This window comes from Paroedura picta, chromosome 11 (assembly GCF_049243985.1).
Source record: "Paroedura picta isolate Pp20150507F chromosome 11, Ppicta_v3.0, whole genome shotgun sequence".
NCBI classification, from domain to species: Eukaryota; Metazoa; Chordata; class Lepidosauria; order Squamata; family Gekkonidae; genus Paroedura; species Paroedura picta.
The window spans coordinates 44,097,038-44,112,779 of record NC_135379.1 but is presented as its reverse complement, the minus strand read 5'-3'; the positions used below and the strand labels follow the sequence as shown (position 1 = coordinate 44,112,779).

The 15,742-nt window shown below is 46.2% G+C and overlaps 1 protein-coding gene across 2 annotated transcripts in view; it reads right to left on the bottom strand.

The window, feature by feature from the left end:
- AOAH (acyloxyacyl hydrolase) overlaps positions 1-12,926 on the bottom strand; it is a 99,998-nt gene extending 87,072 nt beyond the window's left edge. Inside the window, exon 1 of one of the 2 annotated variants that reach the window (XM_077303384.1) lies at positions 12,875-12,926. The gene's annotated coding sequence lies outside the window, so the exon portion shown is untranslated. Of the gene's footprint in view, positions 1-9,636; positions 9,736-12,874 lie in introns of those variants that run through there. The other variant, XM_077303383.1, reaches the window with a different exon arrangement.
- Positions 12,927-15,742: the final 2,816 nt, after the last annotated feature.

Genomic DNA, 15,742 nt, shown 5'->3' with positions numbered 1-15,742 from the left:
AAAGGGTCGTTCGACCCCCTAAAGGGGTCCCGACCCCCAGGTTGAGAACCGCTATTTTAGATGAAGCAGAGCTAGTAGGCTCCCCCCCCCCCCGCACTTATCTTGCAGGTATCATTGCCATGAAATTGACAGAAGGACGAGAGGGAGCAGAGGATGGGAAGACATTAATCCTGGCAACTTCTCCTGCTTTAATGCAAAAGATGTCCTAGTCCCTGGCTTTCCCATTCATGCTGAAATCATTAAGCCATGCCTCCCAATACTTCTGCGTTTGTGCTCTGCAGGGGAGTTGGTTGGCTGACTGACTGGCATTCTCATTACTGACCTTCCTGCGGTTCTTTTCAGTTGATTTAACTGGCTGATTCAATTAAATATAAATAGCGCTTCTGACAAATCTACTTCTTCTTGTAATATCTTTTCGGGTGCACTTCTTTAAATCTGGATGCACCAAAAAATGCTTCTAACATGGTCTAGCAAATAATCGCATCCTATTGCAGATGTCTTGATATCTCTCTCATCTCTATATATCACAACATTTATTCCAGTGTGCTTGTGGGGGGTGGACAGGCAATGGCCACCAAAACTGTTTTATTACTTTTTATTTTAAATCAATCAGCCAAGCGTTTAGCAAGGAATCACATCTTTTAGCATAGAAATAGCTCTGTGTGTGCAAGATACAGGCAGTGGCTTTTAATTTTGAAAAATCAATAATCCCAGTCTGAATGATTATCATGGTTTTCTTTGTCCTTATTGTGTCTAGATTCTGCAGTGAATTTGGAGCTTTTCAAATTACCAACACAGGTTGGATAATGCCCTTTCAATGCACTTTAGAAGTAGGGTTTCCCATTCCGCACAGAGAAATCCAGCTGCGGAAGCACGTAAATGCATTGCTTTTCCAAGTTGTAATTCAGTGGTGGAACCCTTGCTGTGGTCCCTGACAGCTGTGTGGACTGATGTCACAGAGAGAAGAGGTGCTGCATTAGTACAAGTTGTGTAGAAGGAGGTGTAGCTCATTTATGTCGGCAGAGTAGAAAGCTCTATCTTCTGTACAATTATGTAGGTGACGTTTCCCTTCAGAGGTACCACACAGCTTAGCAAAGCCCCCCCCCCCCAGTGGTACCACAGGGTGGAGGCTTTCAAAATGGTGGCTGGGGAGTGCCCTCCTACCCTTTGCCTGCCATTTCGGGCTCTGAGCAAAATGAAAAGAAAAAGGGGTTTTAATTAAAAAACAACAACAACCTTTATTTGGGCAGGATGACCCACCCCCTCCCAAAGTAGTCAATGATGGGCCTGGAGGGGGTAGGAAGGGAAGGGGTCCCAGCCATTTAAACCTTTGCCACTCAAGGCTCCTCCCACTTCCAGGCTGTGAGATAGGGAGGCGTGGCTAGCTGTTATTACTTCCTGCTATCTAGAAGTTATCTCAGTGGTATGTCCACGGTCAGAAGACTGATCTAGGCTTTGGAACCCCAATATCTAATAAATCTACAATTTATCAAGTCAGTTGAGCTCTAGCCAAACTGTATTATCTAAGGACAGAGAGATCATTTAATGCACCAGCAAATGTCAAACTGCTGTGAATAAGGGCTTCCCTCTCCTGGAAACCTGACATGAAATTTCTTCCGCAAAAGCTGGAAAGAAAAGAAACCAAGGCAGATTGCATTTAAATAACGAGAAAAATAAAGTTATATTTCCCTGTGTTTGCAAGGTGCATGCATTTGCTGTAAGTGTACAGAGATGTGTCATAATAGCTCAGGAAAAAAACATTTTAAGCTTTCTACTGTGATGGAAAATTCATTATTCATGCACTGACATCAGTCTGTTTCTTTAATCCTAGACATGGCAGCTACTTCTGACGAGTGGAGAAAATAAATACAATGTCCCTGGGGATTAAAAAAAGAACCCCTGTAACTTTTATCCTGAAATCCTTTGTTTACTGAATATGGATTTATCTTTGGCTCCAGTGCTTCAAGGGATGCAGGTTCCAGAAGCACTTCACAGGAATCTATCACCCCTTCCACATATTTATGAATCCTTCCACATATTTATGAACTCCATCTTGCTTTCCTTCTGTCTCTCCGGGACAGAATTGAGCGCAGATTTCTAGGCAAGGTTGCCAACATCCAGGGGATGGCTGGGGATTTCCAGGGAATACAGACAAAGAGCAGTTCCTCCAGAGAAAGCAGCCTCTTTAGGAAGTAGACTCTAGGGCAGGGGTAGTCAACCTGTGGTCCTCCAGATGTCCATGGACTACAATTCCCATGAGCCCCTGCCAGCGTTTGCTGGAAGGGGTTCATGGGAATTGTAGTCCATGGGCATCTGGAGGACCACAGGTTAACTACCACTGCCCTAGGGTATTTTACCCCATTGAAGTTGCTCCCCTCCCCAAACTCTGCCCTCCTTATGCTCCCCAAATGTCCAGGTATTTCTTGATGGAAATGGCTCCTTAACAGAAACATCATTGAAAATGAGGGAAAGAGCTAAAGAGAACAATGAGAATAAGGCTGCCTCCTCTAGCATGGGAAATTATTGGAATTATGGGAGAGAGCCTGAGAGCACCTACTCTATTTGAAATCTGGGGTAAGCAGATGGGTGGGGTTTGGTGATGTGGGGGTAAAGTCCATAGAGAAATGCCTGCCCACAAACCAGTCCCCCTCCCCAGTGCCCAACAACCTGCCGCCCCCACTGGGGGGTAGGAGCAGAGGGGCTGGCCACCTTGGGCCATAAGTCCCTCAAGCTCATCCCCACCACTGGGAAAGTGGGACGGGGGGCTAGCAGACATCAGGGAGGTGGCCCACGTTGATACCCATGCCAGAGAGAAAGTTGTCAGGAGCGACTACTGTGCCCAGCCTCGGGTCCACAGCATCAGGGAGTTGGGCACCTGTGGCTCAGGCACACCCTGCCAAGCTGTCCTCTGCCCACTGGGACAGGTGTCACTGGGTGCAGGCTGGTTGGGGCATGCAGCTCCCACTGCCTGCAGGAGCTTTCTGGGGCCCAGTGTGCCCCCATCAAGTATGGAGCCCAGGACATGAGCCCCAGTGGCCATACCCTAATTACACCATTGCCTGTGAGGGCAGATGTATGAAGAAGAGGAAGTACAGTGGGGAGATGATGTAAATCTGTTCTCCAAAACTGTCACTTCCTCCAGAGGCTCTGATCTCTGTAGACTGGAGATCTGTCATAATTCTGGCAGTATTAATTTATATTATCAATCAATATTCTTGCAGCTATGCGCATACAGACTGGCTAACTTTGTAATTTACAGAATTTGTTCTGTCATCATAAGGTAGGGGATTAATGATGGTATGTATTACTGTATGTATTATGGTATGCATAGTAAATTGTGCGTCAGGTAGCGAACTGTGAAGTCAGAATGTTACAGTAAAATGAGGAGCTTTGATGTTGAAGGCTGAACATTTGATTCGTTATGAACTCTGTTGTCAGAGGTATGATGTGTTCTCGATTATTTTATGTTCAGAGGTACTGTGTGATCTCAATTAGTATATGTTCAAATTGATGGTGTTCCTTGTACTGTTCCACAAATTGCAATGCAAAGGACCCTGAGCTGCAAGGGAGGGCATTATATAAATGTAATAAACAAAGAAACAAGCAAACAAATACATTTTGTCTATATGAAGTCCATCTTATTTACGTGTGTATTTCAGAGGCAGTCAACCTCTGAGTACCACTGCCAGGGGGCAGCCTCAGGGGAAGGCCTTGGTCTCTTGGCTCTGTTGTTGGTCCTCCAAAGCAGGGGTAGTCAACCTGCGGCAGGGGCTCATGAGAATTGTAGTCCATGAACATCTGGAGGACCACAAGTTGACTACCTCTGCTCCAAAGGAACTGGAAGGCCCCTGTGTGAGACAGCTGGACTAGGTGGACCACTGGCCAGATCCAGCAGGGCTTTTCTTATGTCCTTTTCCACATAGCTCCTGGACCGGATGATCACAGCCCTAAGTAAGACCCAGCATTGTGGAGGACCTCTGTGGGCACCTGAAAAAAATATTCCCTCTCACAAACTGAAAAGACAGACACACAGAGGGACCTGCCAATCTATACTACAGGGAGAGGAAAACCTCTCAAGCAGCTCAAAAACTCATTTTAAAACTTTGCTCAGCTGGGGATGACACAGTCTCTTGGTACATAACAACACCTGTTATGATTTCAGAGCAAGGAAAACCAAGTAATTACTGATTCCTAGAGGGAATTAACGGTTCCTAAAACCCAAGGATTACAGGCATTATTCCTGGCGAAAGCATGAAAACAAAACAAAGGGGGTGCACGGCCAGGGTTCGTGGTACCCCCACAGCGTCCTTAGCTGAGGAAATGTTGTGCTCCCAATCCAGGGTTGCCACCTCTGAGTTGGGAAATACCTGGAGACTTTGGGGGAGGGGGATCTCTGCCACTAACTTTTGTGATGATGGATTTTAAATGCGGGGTTTTAATTGAGGTTTTGATGCACATTGTTGTTACCCGCCATGAGTCGCTTGCAAGAATGGTGGGCTAAAAATCTAAAAAATAAATTTTAAAATAAATAAAACCACCTCTGAATGGCTCTTGTCTTGAAAACCCCAGGAAGTCTCCATAAATCAGCGGGGACTTGAGGGCTCATTCTGCCACTGTCATCGACAGCAGCGAAGGTTATTTCTGGCTGCCTCATCCTGCCCAGAGTATAGACTTTGTGCACTACAGTAGTTCCATTAAACTCATTATGGATTGTGACCGTCTGAAAGCAGGTCGCCCCCCTTCCTATGGTTAGTTAAGGTCTGACAAACCAGGATCTGAAGTTGATTCATTAACCTCGGATAGTTCCAGCTATTGTGTCACGTGAACTCTGAAAGCAGGCATCCCGCACAATCTGGGTTTGTTGTTTCGCAAAGACCCCCCCCCCCGTGCTAAAGAAAAAGGGGAAACATCTACCCTTGTTTCAGCAAACCAGGATTTCATCAACTCTCTGAGAGCTGAATCATGGATTCTCAAAGTAATCGTAACTCATTTAACCCACTATTCTGTCTGAACCGAGGTCTTCACTGACGTTAGGGCAGCAAAGGCAAGAGGAGTTATCCTCTCAGAACCCAAGCTGCCAGGGGGGTGATCAACCCATTAAATAATGCCTGGCTTGATTAAATAATGGATTAATGTCACTGGATTGTTTTAATGGGATTTTATTTTAGCATGGATGATTGGACCCTGCCACGAGCTGGTCTCAGGAGCGGCAGGTAATAAATTTTAATAATAATATTAATATTAATAATGATGATGATGATGATAATAATAATGATAATAATAATGATAATGAGATTCATCTGCACCAAAGCTTCAATACGGGTGCCTTATGGAGGTGTGGATACTGAAGGAAGTGCAAAGCAGCTTACAGACTAAGAAGTGAAGGCTACTATCTGTTGTTAAAGGGAAGGGCTTTCTTTAATGTTGTCTTTTCATTCCTGCCCTAACAGGAGACTGTAGCCTACAGCTCCCGTGCCAAATATGGCTCTTTGAAAAGAAAATGAAATCTTTCCGCAGGGGCAGCAGAGATGTGAAAAAGAAAACAGTATGTGAAAAGAATGGCAGGCAAAGATTTTTTTTTGTGAACAAAGCGTTTCTTGGAGCTGATGGACAGAAATGGAAATGGCAGAGGTGAACAGCTGCCAGTAATTCAAGCATGAACCATGGACAGCACACTAAAAGATATGTGCCAGGTGCTCCTCTTTATGTAAACTAGTAGTATAGCCGTTGCATGTTGAAATGCAATGGGCCCTAGCTCATGGTTTGGAGTGGGTTTTGTGCCTCAACTGAAAGCTGGCCACCCTAACATGAGGTCTCTCTGTGCACAACAGTCCAGACCCAACTCAGGTTTATGTACACCTAGGAAGTGTGGAATTCCAGAACATGAACATATCTGGCAACCTTACCTCCTCTTGACCTGAAACTGGTCAGGGGGCTCCATGTGGCTGGTTGGGTGGGAGGCTCCGGAGGCATTATACCCTTTTGAGGCCCCACCTCCAAACCTCAAAGAATACCTGATGAGGCTTGGAGATCCCCTGGAATTGCTGCTCATCTCCAGACTAGAGATCTGCTCCCCAGGCAAAAATGGCAGCTTTGGAGGGAGGTCTCTGTAGCATTGTATCCCACTGAGGCTTAGGGATGTCAGCCTCCAGGTCGGGTCTGAGGATCCCCTGAGAGTACAGCTCATCTTCAGGCAGTTAGGCTGAAGGGAAGAGCTCTTCCCCCATACATGCACCCCTTCCAAAGGAATACACATGGTCACAGTCACTCCTGCATTGCTCTTGGAAGAGCGGCAGCCATCGGTGCCCCTCAGCATGACACACACACAGAGAAAGATGGATAGACTGTAGACTCTGAGGCATTACACCCTTTCAAAGCCTCACTTCCAAATTGCAAGGAATATTTCCAGCCCAGGAACACCAACCTCCAGATGGGGTCTGGAGATTTACTGGAATGACAGTTTATCTCCAGACTATAAAGATCTACTACCCTCTGATTTTGTTTTATTGTGCTGCTTCAGACCAACACGGCTACCCAATGAGTTGAGGCAGACCAATTCAAGCTTCAGTTGCTCAGGCTACTGAGGAAAAGTCAGAACTCTTATGCTGTCCAGATTACGGTCATCATTAGCCTTTAACATTGTTGTCTTTTGTGACTTTTGTCATATAGTGTCCCCAAGGCTGGCCACTTGGCATCTCTGGTCAGATCTGTTCCTTTGTTATGAGAGACATCTAGCCAGTAAAGTCCTCAGTTCTTCCTACCAAAAACAACTCATCCAGAGCCACTGAATGGGAAATGAGTGTATGATTTTTTTTTCTTTCCTTGTGTAGGAAGCAGAGGATACTCTTAATTTTTTAAGCTGCTTACCACTTTCAATTTAAGGCACTTCTGACAACCTCGACATAGCATAAATCCTCCACGCTGCCATTCTTAGCAAAGAGCACCAAGAACTGATTGCCCGCTTTGAGGGGAGAGCTGAAGACACATTTCACGTGGCCTTGAAGAAAACTTATTCAGACTGACACGTTTTTGTCATATATTAGCAGATAAAAATAGCACAGGATTTTTAAAAATCCTCAAGTTATTTCACTGTCATCTATTTAATATTAGCTGTTCCTCCTGGGCATACCTTTGGAACATTCAATTAAAGGGGTGGAGGAGAAGAATTTCTCCCCTTCTGGAATTTAACTCAAATTGAGCTATCAACACATAAAAGTTGAAGTGATTCGTGAGCCCCATGCTGTCCCCCTCCCAATATGCACTTCATCCATATTTTGTGTATGATGGGAAAATCTTGTGTGAGAATAAAATCTGGCATGAACAACACACTTTGCACTATGCCCCCTGCAGGGCTTTGGACTCTGCGGGTACTGACTTGTTGGAAATTCCTGGCCCTAGAGAAGCATGCCTTGCCTTGACCAGGGCCAGGGCCTTTTTGGTCCTGGCCCCAACCTGGTTGAATTAGCTCCTGATCAAGCTGCAGGCCATGTGGGAGCTTTCTGCATTCTGCGGGGCCTGCTAAATTGAGCTCTTCCGCCAGGTCTACGTTTGAGACCAGGGGGGTGAGGAAGATTGTTTTGGGCCCCCCTCCAGGGTTAGTGCCTGTGCTAGTGTTAGATAGCACTCTAGGCCAATGTGACATCATAGAATCATAGAGTTGTAAGGGACCTCATGGGTCATCTAGTCCAAAACCCTGCACTATGCAGGACACTCACAACCCTGTCACACATCCACTGTAACATCGCTGTCCCTCCTCCAACCCTTTGGGTATACTTAAGGGGATGGGTATCTTGTGTTTTACTGCCATGTTTCATTCTGTTTGATTGTACTTTGGGGTGTCCTATTTTTAATAGCATTTTTATTGGGAATGTTTATTAAGGACTGTTGTAACCTGCCACAAGCTGGTCCCGAGAGTGGAGTGCATGCAAAAGGGGTTCTGAAATTTTCTCACAACTTGGCACAGGCTCCGGTGACCCACCTGCCTTCCCTTCTAATTCCTTGGGCAGCATCTCCTAAGATTCCCTAACAAGCAGCTCCATGCAACTCCAGCATAAGTAGAGGTTTAAATTAAAAAGGAATTCTCTGGGGTTACTTAACAAGGCCGAAATTTCTCTACATAGTTTGTGGCAATTGGCCTCTTTGTTCTTTTGATATGCTCTGTGTTTGCATTGGGGAATAGCATCTTGGGTTTATTTCCCACATTTCTGTTTTTGTGTTTTCCCTCACTTCCCCAGGGTGTACCTTTGAAGGCCCCTGTCTATTTCCCTTCCATAGAGGAAAGATTCTCCCTATCTTTTCTTTTTCCTGTGACTGAGCTGCCCTCGTTATCTGTTTCCTCCTTTTCTGAAGAATTCTGGCTGTCCCACCCTGTCACAGTATAATATTTGGGCGGTTTGTTTAGCCCAGGATCCAGAGGGAAGGAAGGGGAGCCTCTTTTAATTTATATGACTTAAATGGCACTCAGGGAAGTTTTTATGTTCCAAATTTACAAAATATTTTATTCCACATAGAGGGGAAAGGTCAGATGAAATAACAGGGAAAATTTCTAAAGTAACTCAATACAGATAACACTGAAGTAAAATCTGCATATGCACAGCATTTAGTTCTTATATTTCAGTCCAATTTCTTAAGCTATTCACAGTTACTTAAAATCTTTATGTTGTGGGGCTTTTGTTCCAGTGTTTTTCAAGCACTTCAGTACATTTTCTTTGATTATTCTCTGACTCTTGATTTCCAGAAGGCTGGTATACTCCAGTACCCAAACTCCTCTTGAAGCACCAGTACTCACCTTGAGGTTTTAACTAACTTTTAAGGTCTCTCCAGGCAGTTTCTAACCCCACCAGACCAAGGATCTTTGCATTCCCTGCTTGAGTGGGTAGGGAATTGTCTTCTTTCTTGAAGATCTACCTCCTTTTCTTAGCCCAAATGGAAATTTCCATTTATCTACCCACTCATCCTTGCCAACTTTCCCCAATTTTCCTGTCTGTGATAAACTGCTCTCAGTCAGGGATGAATTCTGAAACTATCAGTACTTAAATCTTCACATCTAGGGCTGAAATCAGACTCTACTTATTCAATAAAATCAGACTCCAGTAGCACCTTTAAGACCGACAAAGATTTACTCAGGGCGAGAGCTTTCGACTGCAAGCACTCTTCATCAGAGTGCACTCGAAAGCTCAAGGTGTTGTGATATCTCCCCAACCAGTAAATGACCTCACTTCCTCTCCATGGGAACTCAGGTGAGCTCTTTGTGATGTCATGTCACTAGGTCTCCTGTGTCTAGCTGGAGGTGTGCTTCCCCTCTGACTCCTAGTGTGTTTTGATCTGCCCCAGCAAGTTACTGACCTCCACTCCTCTCCATGGGAACTCAGGTGAGCTCTTTGTGATGTCATTTCACGAGGTCTCCAGTGTCTAGCTGGAGGTGGGCATATCCTCTGACTCCAAGTTATGGTTTGATATCCCTCAGTCAATAACTGACATCCCATCCTCTCCATTGGAATTCAGGTGAGCTCTTTGTGATTTCAGTTTAGTATGTCTCTAGTTTTTAGATGGTGGTGAGCTTCCCCTCTGACTCGTAGTGAGTTTTGATACCCCCCAGCCGGTAACTGACCTCCCCTCCTGCCCAAGGTAACTCACGTGAGCTTTTAGTGATGTCATTTCAGGTGGTCTCCAATTTCTAGTTGGAGATGGCCTTCTCATACTCCTAAGGTGTTGTGATATCCTCCAGCCAGTAACTGACCTCCCCTCCTCTCCATGGGAACTCAGGTGAACTCTTTGTGATGTCATTTCATGAGGTCTCCAGTGTCTAGCTGGAGGTGGGCTTCTCCTCTGAATCCTAGTATGTTTTGATATCCCACAGTCCCTCAGTCAGTAACTGACATCCCATCCTCTCCATAGGAATTCAGGTGAGCTCTTTGTGATTTCAGTTTAGTACGTCTCTTGTTTTTAGCTGATGGTGAACTTCCCCTCCGACTCATAGTGAGTTTTGAAACCCCCCAGCCAGTAACTGACCTCCCCTCCTTTCCAAGGGAACTCAGGAGGCCTCTTTGTGGTGTCATTTCAGTAAATCTCCAGTTTCTAGTTGGAGGTGGGCTTCTCTGACTCCTAAGGTGTTGTGATATATACCCAGCCAGTATATGACCTCCCTTCCTCTACATGGAAACTCAGGTGAGCTCTTTGTGATGTGATTTCACTAGGTCTCCAGTGTCTAGCTGGAGGTGTGCTTACCCTATGACTCCTAGTGTGTTTTTATATGCCCCAGCCAGTTGTTGACCTCCCATCCTCTCCATGAAAACTCAGGTGAGCTCTTTGTGACGTCATTTCACGAGGTCTCCAGTGTCTAGCTGGAGATGGGCTTCTCCTCTGACTCCTAGTGTGTTGTGATATCCCTCCAGCCTAGTAACTGACTTCTTTGACTATCCCAGGGAACTGTTTTGATATCCCTCAGTCAGTAACTGACATCCCGTCCTCTGCATGGGAATTTAGGTGAGCTTCTTGTGATGTCATTTCAGTAGGTCTCCAGTGTCTAGCTGGAGGTGTGCTTCCCTTCTGGCTCCTAGTGTTTTTTGATATCCCCCAACCAGTTACTGACATCCCCTCCTTTCCAAGATAACTCAGGTGACCTCTTTGTGATGTCATTTCAGTAGGTCTCCAGTGTCTAGCTGGTGGTGTGCTTCCCCTCTGACTCCTAGTGTGTTTTGATATGCCCCAGCCAGTTGCTGACCACCCCTCCTTTCCAAGATAACTCAGGTGACCTCTTTGTGATGTCATTTCAGTAGGTCTCCAGTGTCTAGCTGGAGGTGTGCTTCCCCTCTGACTCCTAGTGTGTTTTGATATGCCCCAGCCAGTTGCTGACCACCCCTCCTCTCCATGGGAACTCAGGTGAGCTCTTTGTGATGTCATGTCACTAGGTCTCCAGTGTCTAGCAGGAGGTGTCCTTCCCATCTGACTCCTAGTGTGTTGTGATATCCCCCCCAGCCAGTTACTGACCTCCCCTCCTCTCCATGGGAACTCAGGTGAGCTCTTTGTGATGTCATTTCAGGAGGTCTCCAGTTTCTAGTTGGAGGTGGGCTTTTCCTCTGACTCCTAGGTGTAAGCTGCACGGAGCTTTTCAACCCCAGATCGATTCAGTCCCTGCCCTCTACACAGAATGTTATTTCCGTTTGGATTTTGGCCGATTTTAATTTTCCTACGGCAGCAAGAAGGATTGATCCGGATGGACCCTACCTTTATTGTGCGATATCTCAGACTGCTTTTAAGCCTGAATATCCAGCTTGGGAAAGAAAGCTCCGTGGTAGAGAACCTCTGATAGGCTACACCTGGTCATGTGACATGCTTGCCTTAAAGGAGAAGCCCCTAATTTTTCTCAACTTCTGTCGGTCCTGGATTTTTCCTCCCGCCTCTGCCTTTTTCGATCCTCTTCCCCACCCCTCCAAGAAAAGAAAGAGGCTCCCTGCTTGGCTCCTCTCACCCCCCCCCCCTTCAAGAAAAGAAAGAGGCTTGGTTCCCCCCCCACCTTCTGAGCCTCCCTAACTACGTGCAGAAGACTTTCCTGTTTCAATGGGGAGGGGGGGAGAGAGAGGAAGACCCGAGTTCAAAGCGATTTTAATTCAACAGGATTGACAATGGAATAAACAAAGTAAGTGCAGACTTTGCCCTGGATATGGCGAAGAAATGGTAGGGTGACTCTGGATCTATCCTCGTTGGAAAATTAAAACCGCCCAAAATCAAAAAAAGGAAATCGCATTCTGTGTAGAGGGTAGGGACTAAATCAATCTGGGGTTGGAATAAAAGCTCCGTGCAGTTTACACCTTAGTGTGGTGTGATATCCCTCCAGATAGTGACTATCCCAGGGAACTGTTTTGATATCCCTCAGTCAGTAACTGACATCCCATCCTCTCTATGGGAATTCAGGTGAGCTCTTTCTGATTTCAGTTTAGTAGGTCTCTACTTTTTAGCTGGTGGTGAACTTCCCCTCTGACTCGTAGTGAGTTTATTAACCCCCAGCCAGTAACTGACCTCCCCTCCTGTCCAAGGTAACTCAGGTGAGTCATTTCAGGTGAGCCATTTCAGGTGGTCTCCAATTTCTAGTTGGAGGTATGCTTCCCCTCTTAGAATCATAGAATCATAGAGTTGGAAGGGGCCGTACAGGCCATCTAGTCCAACCCCCTGCTCGACGCAGGATTAGCCCTAAGCATCCTAAAGCATCCAAGTAAAGTGTGTATCCAACCTTTGCTTGAAGACTTCCAGTGAGGGGGAGCTCACCACCTCCTTAGGCAGCCTATTCCACTGCTGAACTACTCTGACTGTGAAAAACTTTTTCCTGATATCTAGCCTATATCGTTGTACTTGAAGTTTAAACCCATTACTGCGTGTCTCTCCTCTGCAGCCAACAGAAACAGCATCCTGCCCTCCTCCAAGTGACAACCTTTCAAATACTTAAAGAGGGCTATCATGTCCCCTCTCAACCTCCTTTTCTCCAGGCTGAACATTCCCAAGTCCCTCAACCTATCTTCATAGGGCTTGGTCCCTTGGCCCCAGATCATCCTCGTCGCTCTCCTCTGTACCCTTTCAATTTTATCTACGTCCTTCTTGAAGTGAGGCCTCCAGAACTGCACACAGTACTCCAAGTGTGGTCTGACCAGTGCCGTATACAATGGGACTATGACATCTTGTGATTTTGATGTGATGCCTCTGTTGATACAGCCCAAAATGGCATTTGCCTTTTTTACCGCTGCATCACACTGCCTGCTCATGTTTAGTTTACAATCCACAAGTACCCCAAGGTCTCGTTCACACTCTTACTCCTAGTATGTTGTGATATCCCCCCAGCCAGTAACTGACCTCCCCTCCTTTCAAAGAGAATTCAGGCTACCTCTTTGTGGTGTAATTTCAGTAAGTCTCCAGTGTCTAGCTGGAGGTGGGCTTCTCCTCTGACTCCTAAGGTGTTGTGATATCCCCCCAGCCAGTAACTGACCTCCCCTCCTCTCCATGGGAACTCAGGTGAGCTCTTTGTGATGTCATTTCACGAGTTCTCCAGTGTCTGGCTGGAGGTGGGCTTCTCCTCTGACTCCTAGTGTGTTTTGATATCCCACAGTCAGTAACTCTGATTTTATTGTGCTACTTCAGACCAACACAGCTACCCATTTGAATCTACTTACTCAAGACAGACATCCTCAGCATCCAGTTCAGGAATCTCACCTGATGCTAACAGATCTTAGTCACTCAAGGCTCTCTAAGAACCAACGCTTCACAGTCCTTTATCTGTTCACACAACACTTCTAAGCTTTTAAGGGTGCAGTCTTGTCACAGAACTCTTTCTACCTCGTCCTAGAATAGAAACAGAGCTTTCTATCAAATTATTCTAAGGATTTCATTTTGGCACTGGAGGCAACCATCCCATGGTCACTCCCACAAACCAGGCAAGAGAGAATCTGTTTCTGTTTTCCAGCCCTTCCTCCTCCCAGCTTTGAACACCAGGCAGGGCGCTTTTCTTCCTTAAAAGTAGGTCAGCTCAGCTAGGATGCCTGGCAGCTGGCTTCACCTCTCTCTTTAGGTAGAATCAGGTAGTGAGTCACAGTGTAACTTGATTGCCTCAGGCAAAAGAAACACTTCAGAAGAAAAGCCAGCCAACTGTAAACAGAGGCAAGCAGGGGGCTTGTTCTAAAGCAGCCCTTTGAGTCTGGAGCAATCCCTCCAAGGGAGTGAAGGCAGGTCAAGCGTGGAAAAGGAAGCCGAGCGGTTGGTGGTTCCCTTGGCAAGTTCTCAGGATTTTTGGAGGGTGGGGGGCATTTTTCTTTGGAATGATGGTAATTGTGGCTTCAGAAAGGCTTTTCCTGGGGCTTCCTTTGCCTTCACCCCTTCAGGGCTTGCTGCTGAGGGATGCTGAGGAGGCACAATGGATCTGGAGAATGCCAGATATCGCACAGCCAAGGCTGCTGGGGCTTTCTTGTTTCAGCTGCATGACACTTTCACTTGTACTATTACTAAGTAAGCAGAGCCACATGCGAAGTCTTGAAGGACTGATTTCAAGCAGTAGCAGGTATAGGGGTGCCAGCCTCCAAGTGGGGCCTGGGGATCCCCTGGAATAACAGCTCATTTTCAGACTACAGAGATCAGCTCCCCTGGAGGAAATGGTTGCTTTGGAGGGTGGACTCCATGGCATTGCACGCTGCTCATGGTCCTATCCTTGGAAGATGCCACCCCCGAATCTCTGGGTGTTTTGCAACTTGGAGCTGGCAACCCTACTGCCCCCCACCAGTATCCAAAGGGGACCTGGGAGCCATACTTGGTGTAGTGGTTAAGAGAGGTGACCTCTAATCTGGAGAACTGGGGTTGATTTCCTGCTCTTCCACCTGTGGCCAGTTGAGTGACCTTGCAGAACAGTACAGAACAGTTCTGTCAGAGCTCTCTCAGCCCCACCTACCTAATGTGTCTGTTGTGGGGAGAGGAAGGAAAGGCACTTTGACTCCTGCAGGGTATAAAAACCAACTCTTCTTCTTCTTCTAAGTGTGTACCAGGTACCTCACAGAAGGGCAAATGAAAGGATGGGCTGATTCAGAGTTCTCATCTGAGGTCCTGGGTTTGGAACCTCCCTTCCCTTCAGACTTCAAGGGATAAATCACACCATTTATGGGAGACACACATAGAGTAGCCAACTCAGCCTTGGGAAATTCCTGGAGGTTGGGTGTACGTATACCGAAGGAGAGAGGGAGCCCAGTGAGGAAGTGATGTCAGGGAGCTTTTATTTCAGGTCCTGCCCCGAGGTTGGTAACCACAAACATAGAACACTGTAGTCTCCAAATGAACATCAGGACACTGGAGGAGACTATTTGAAAAAATATCAGGATGTTCCTATTCTAAGTATACTAAATACACATCTCCTCCTACAGGATATTCTTCATTTATTTTTGAATTATGCACACTACAGATCATGCTTACTCCAACAGGTAAGAAGTAAAATGGCTGACAAGGAAAAGGTTCAGCTCTTTCTGCAACCTGTGCTGTAACTCTACTCCTCAATCTCACCATGACTGGCTTTTATTTAATGTTACTCCCTTCCCTAGGAGAGAAAAGCAGTATGTGTGTGTGTGTGTGTGGGAGGGGGGGGGATTTAAGTAAAAAGACTGAAGGCCAAATGATACCTGCGCCACAATGTTCCTTGTCAGACCTCCAGGAAGAAAATTGAAATGTGGAGATACCGTGGACTACCCAAAAAGTGTTAAAATCAAGCTCGAACTCTCCCTAGAAGCTAAAATGACTCACCTGAGGCTATTCTACTTTGGTTACCTTATGAGACACATTATGGAAGGGACAAGCATGCAATGAAAAGTTGAAGGCAGAAGGCAAAGAGGAAGATCCAACATGAGATGGATGGACTCAGTCATGAAAGCTAAGGCCCTCCTTTTCCTAACTTCAGCAAGGATGTTAATGGCAGGGCATTGGGGAGGGTCATTCATTCATAAGGTCACCATAAGTTGGAAATGACCCTGAGGGCACTTAACACACACACTCATAGCCTTCATTTTTAGAGCTGAGACATTTGTGCCTGTCTCCTTTGTAACTTCTCAGCTGGCAGTAGGGCAAGGAGATTCTAAGGCTTCTTGGGCACAGTGCAGAATAGTACCTGTCAGCCCAGTCCTACTGGTCTGGCTTACCTGTAGCAGAAGGAGCCTTTCACTGGCAGGATGCATCTCTTTCCCCAAAGGAAGATTCCTGGCACTGAAGAAGCCTTCACTGTTGG